Source organism: Mugil cephalus, chromosome 19 (genome assembly GCF_022458985.1).
Source record: "Mugil cephalus isolate CIBA_MC_2020 chromosome 19, CIBA_Mcephalus_1.1, whole genome shotgun sequence".
Lineage (NCBI taxonomy): Eukaryota > Metazoa > Chordata > Actinopteri > Mugiliformes > Mugilidae > Mugil > Mugil cephalus.
This window is the reverse complement of record NC_061788.1, coordinates 13498796-13504795: the sequence shown is the minus strand read 5'-3', so window position 1 is coordinate 13504795 and position 6000 is coordinate 13498796.

Here is a 6000-nt window from a genome sequence, read left to right as displayed (position 1 = left end):
ACTTTTTTGTCAGTGCAGTGCCAAAATCTTTATTATTTGGTTTAGGTCTAATAATGGCATTTCAATCAGCATCATTTCCCCTTTGCTAAGTAGCGGTAATCTGGACTCATTTTTAAACTTCAACAAATTTTAGACTTCAGCCTAAATCACCACCGTGACACTTCAATAAGGGGGTTAATGGGACGTCGTGGGAAATGGCGCGGTGGAAGCCCTCAAAAGCAGTACAGCTCAATTCAGCTTTATTTCAACTTCGTAAAATTTGCACAATCCAAACACATTTAGCTGTCACCTACTGTCAGTCCCTGTAGCTGGAACTTAATCAGTCCATGCGGCAGTGAGAAAATGGGAACAAAGCAGCTGAAAAAAAAAATACCTTCAAAGCAAGAAGTAGGGCTGTAAATTCACCTTTGAAATGACCCGTTCCTGGAGATACTAATGATAGTTTTAAACAGGGTGTGGGGCTCATGAATCCATGTGTATAAAGTGGGGAGTGGAGTTAGACTAGCTGGAGAGCCTTTAACTAAGATTCTTTTAAAATGTGGACCCAGCGGAACAAACATTAATAACACTGAACTTTTAAATCTATGGTTTAATTTAAGGTTGAGGACGTAGAAGATCTAACCCATATTAAAGAGTGATACTTCCCAGTGGTAATGAACTTTGTTGCTGCGTTATAATCTCATTAGCTATATTTGACTGCTTAATTAAGTCGTAAGCTCATGACCATTAGTTGCACAAAGCCCTGTCAAGTAGTTCACAACCTTGTTTATTAATATTGCCCGTAATGTTACGCAGGATGAAAACCTTCAAGCGTTAAGTGTTTAGAGGCGTCTGAGAGTGTGGCATTGGGGAGGAACACTTGTCAGATTTTAACCGTTGCTCTGCTGGCACAGAAACACTGATGTAAATGTGAATATTCAGACTTTGTTCTTATCACTTAAGCTCATATTTCAACTGTTCCTTTGTGGATGCTTTGTTAATTTGAACCGAGCATGGTTTCTTGTCCGTTTTGTCACAGCTTGTTTCCTGCAGTGAGACTTTATTAGCGGGTCAGGGAAGGAGTGAGCACTGAGTCATCATGCTTTTATCGCTCTTGGATATTTATCTAGTAATACATTTAGTATGATTTTGTAGTTATCCGTTAGTATATTTTCTTTAACATGTGCTTATTCCTAGTTTGACCTAGACTGAAATAGTTCTCCAAAGACGAGGTAGATCACCATCACTATACATGATTCCAATAACTTCTAATGGGAACTGTTTGTAAATGATGGTTGGGGCTGCAGGGTTGTCTGTGGCAGATGTTCTGGTGCTTTGGTCCAGACTGATCTATCTAATTGTAAATAAAGAACATACTGATAGTCTGCAGCTTGTCCAGGGTGTCCCTGCCTCTCGCCTAATGACAGCTGGGATAGACACTAGCCACCTCACAACCCTCCAGAGGACAAACGGTTACAGATAATGAGTAAATGAATGAGTATACTGAGTGGATCGCTACTGGGATTTGAACAGAAATGAATTTTCCCCATACAAGTATGTTTTTTCGGTACATGCCGTGCACGTTTAGGCTGACTTTCATGACAGATCTGGAGTTTTCAGTGACTGGGAACACAACTTTTTGAATCCACGTCCCAGGGTGAAAAAGACAAATTATTTTTTTCATTCGCGTGGACACCTGATACATACACAATGTCATTGCCCCACCCTTCAAACCCTCTAGCCCCTGACGTCTCATGAATGTTTAGTCACATTCTCACTCACAATCTGTCCATAAAAAAGTTGGAGTTTGGAGCTGGAATTTTCAATCGCCATTTTCGTCCTTTTGTTGTTTCTTCTTCTTCGACTGTGTGATTGTATCCGCCTCCTCTTATTCTTTTGGTTGAGTTCCGCAGCAGACACAGCGCCACGCATAGGTTTGGGATATGTAATACAGCATTTACAACTAGATGCGGTTTTGCAATGGATCGACCTTTACGGAGAAATTTTCGAAACGACGCCGAACAGGAGAAAAAAAAAAGATGGTTTTGGTACGTGTGGACGTGGCCTTTGATTCTCTTCATGTTTCCAACATGAGTGAAAGTGAATGAAGTGTCATGAAACCCGTCCATAACGACTGATTTCCTGAATTGATCTGGATTCAAACGGTTTTGATTTGCCTCGGGTTAAACGTAGACATTTCAGTTGCAAAACACTTTTGCTTTGATTTGAAAGAGGCTTTCACAAAAAATCTCTAATACTGTGTTTGGTGCCAGAGATTTGTGGTATTTCCAGAATATTTTACCTCCAGTTGACACGTCTTGCATTTGGCTTTGCTTCGGTCCAGCTCTTCCCTGTCCTCACTTTTTAAATCCAAGCTACCACACATCAGCTGCCAGGTCAGACGGCGCTCGCAGAGTTGTAGCTTCTGTCATGTTTTCCTCACACAAGGACTAATCTAATCTCAGGAGACTGGTCATGGGAAACCAGCAGCATGATTTTAACAAGATGAATAGTGAATAAGAAACGCTATATAAGAAATCTTTCCTTTAATAGCAGATATTCACTTTCGCCGTTTGGTGAATCCTAATGTGCTCAGCGGCTCGGTGCCTCCCAGGGAGAAGGTCCGGGATCGGGTCCAGCTCGAGCCTTTCTGGGTGGAGTTTGCATGTTCTCACTGTGTCTACATGGGTTTTCTCCATGTACTCCGGTTTCCTGCCACCTCCAAAGAAATGCTTGTTAGGCTGGTTGGTGACCCCTGCGACCCTAGTGAGGTAGTAGAAGATGATGAGATGAATCCTAAGTACATTGGTGATCCTTTGACTTTTCATCTAGTGTCATCAGCCCGTTGAACTCTTCCATTTTTTCCAAATAGCAGCTCAGTAATACCGGATAGCTGATGTACCCTGTGGAGATGGATTTACATTCTGCATCTTGATGTTGAAATACCGCTTGATGTCGGACACTGCGTCCTTTACACCTACTAAGCAGCAGGGTGTTAACTTTGTCATTATGAGCGCGTTACAGCATGCTGGTTTTGGCATTTAGCTCCTGGACAAGTGTGTGAATGATGACACTGCTAATGCTACCATTACCGCCACCACCACTCAGATAAGTGTAGTTTTATCTGTCTTGCGACTCCGGGGTGCATCAAAAAATAAACTGATACCTTTCAAGCCCTTTAAACAAATAAGCTACTGATTTGTGCGTAAATCTCGCCGACGGTGCAGCGTGCCATTTGTGTTAAACAAACTTTACATGTGACTCCATAAAACATCAAGCAAACCTCGTCTCTCGAGGCACGCAGGCAGTCTGGAGATGACTGGAAATAAAAATGGGGATTGGATGAAAGTGAAACAGAATCCACTAGAGAGTAAATAAAGGAGAGAAATGATGCTTCCTTGCTTGCGTTACTTTGAACAGATATTAAAACGCAGAAGAAGAAGGATGTTTAAAAACCGGATCATTTGCCAGGAAGGTTTTGTGTCTCAGTTCAAGGAGAGACAGTGAAAAGCTGCCTGCTCGTCTGTGTGGAAGTGTGGACGGCGCTCACCTGCCGCAGCGGGCAGGGCCGAGGAGAGATGGATGGCGGTAGTAAAGTGACAGAAAGCGAGGGACAGGAATGAAGTGCGCTGGTGGAGGAGGAGTGATTTTCATGGGAAGATGATGGATAGTGCAATCCGTTGGCAGGGAGTGGGAAAGCGTGTTAGTGTGTGTGTCTCTGTGTTACTGTGTGTGTGTGTTTAACTTGGGCGGTAACCAGGGAGGCAAGAGAAGTCTCAAGTCTCATTTCAGATTGACTTCCACTTCCGGATTATATCAAGAAATTAAATCACATCTCATTATCTCGACTCCAAAAAAACCTTTTAGATAATTCCTGCTAAACGAGAATGAAAAATTCATTTGGCTGTCCCCTCCACTGCTAGCCAAAGTTAAAACAGTGTTCTTGCCAGGACTTGTCCTTGTGAAGACCTAGAGTACGGAAATGCAGCGATCATAATTCTTGAACTAACGCTGACATATTTCTCGGCCAGGTAGGATCTCTTTTCAGCCGTCGCCGCTGCTCCTCTGCCCTCCCCGCAGCGTGCCAGAGCACACACGGCTACTGACAAATAAACCAGCAAACAAGGTCGGCTAAGAGACATTAATCCTCTTTGCGTGTGTGGAGAAGCCGCCGCATCAGTCTCACCCCAAAAAGCCCGTGTGAATACATTACAATGGCACAAAAACAAACCACGCACGCTCTCAGCGGCAGTCAGGCGTTCGCACGGTATAAGCTGTCGCCCAAGCAGACCTATCAAGCGTGCGACTAGTGTGCACTCAGATCTGTACTTTATGCCTGTTTCTCTGCCTGTACGCTAAACAGGACAGGCAATCTGCCAGCAGCGAGTAAAACGAGCCTTTGGGCTGTCTAAATAACTAATTGAGAATTATGTTGACGTGGCTCTTGACAAATTGTTCAGTTTAAATTGACAAAGACAGTTGAATGTTATTTTATATCAGTCATCAGACAGATGCTGTCTTTGGATTGGTGAAATAATGGAAATACTTCAATGCAAATTCTGAGTTAGCGGCTCGGGGGGCGGGATGTGCGCCTGTCTCAGGGCTGGCGCTTTGACATCCGGACACCAAGACACCAAACTTCAAGGTCAGGGAAAAGAAGGCAAACTCGGTAAAAAAAAAGGCTACAAAAGATTTCAGTAACACTTTCTATGAAGGTTGTATTTATTATGCCCTATGAATGCACTCATAATATTTTATAAGTTGTCTATAAAGCATTATAATGGTCATTATTACCATCTATACGTATTTACAAGTCATCATAACCAACTTCATGATGCATTATGACAACTGCTTATGAATGATTATAATTTTAATCTGAATAGTGAATTATAAATATGTCAATATCTGCCTAGTCACTTGTTAATGTTGCATCATAACTACTGTGCTTTGCTAAATGTGTATAGTGATACATAATGAGTTTTGACTTCTACTATAGTCCTTTATATCTGTAGCTATCTTATATCAAGCATGTGTGACCCGTGATTTCTAGCAGGTGTTTCTGGTTGGGTGTTTTACAAATTTAAATAATTAGGTCGCTTGGTGGCTACTGTTGGGCTGTTGGCCCATTGGCCCATTTACTGTTAAGTGATTTCACACAGGTTTTATGCCTGCATCACATCATTTGCAAGACTGGCATGCATATAAAAATTTTCATAATGACCCAAGATAGATTTCAGTGGCATTGTGAATTTTGTTCCAATGATAACCACCACAACATAGTATAGGACCACGCTGTGCCACTTTTGTGGCCTGTTTGAAGTATTTCTTATGTTTGTGTGATGTGCTCAGAGCATTGATAATCATTCTAAATGAAAATAAAGTGAACTAAATGCATTCCTTTTGGCTTTACTGTTCAGGCTCTCATTTCATTGTGCCTCATATTTGTTTATAATAATCTTATATCTATTTATAACATCACCTCATTTGCACTTCTTTACCTAACGCTGACAAATAACACCTATGATATTAACATAGTCATTTATAATATTGTGTATATGGGGTAAAGATGCCAGACTCAGTACTTAGTTCATTGCACCTTTCAATTACTCATAGTAACTTATCTGTTATCTATATATCTGTTAATAATAGTGTCATATTTTTGTCACTTTACTTAGAGCTGACAAACAGCTCTTATGATATTGCATAGCTGTTTATAACTATGTGCTGTAGGGAGATGTATACATTATTATAACTTTATGACATAAACTTATAGCTACAGATATAAAAAAAATTCATTATGCATCATTATACACATTTAGCAAACAAAGTAGTTATGATGCATCATAAAATGAACAAGTGACTAGGCAGATATTGACATATTTATAATTCACTATTCAGATTAAAATTATAATCATTCATAACCAGTTGTCATAATGCATCATGAAGTTGGTTATGACGACTTGTGAATATGTATAGATGGTAATAATGACCATTATAATGCTTTATAGACACCTTATAAAA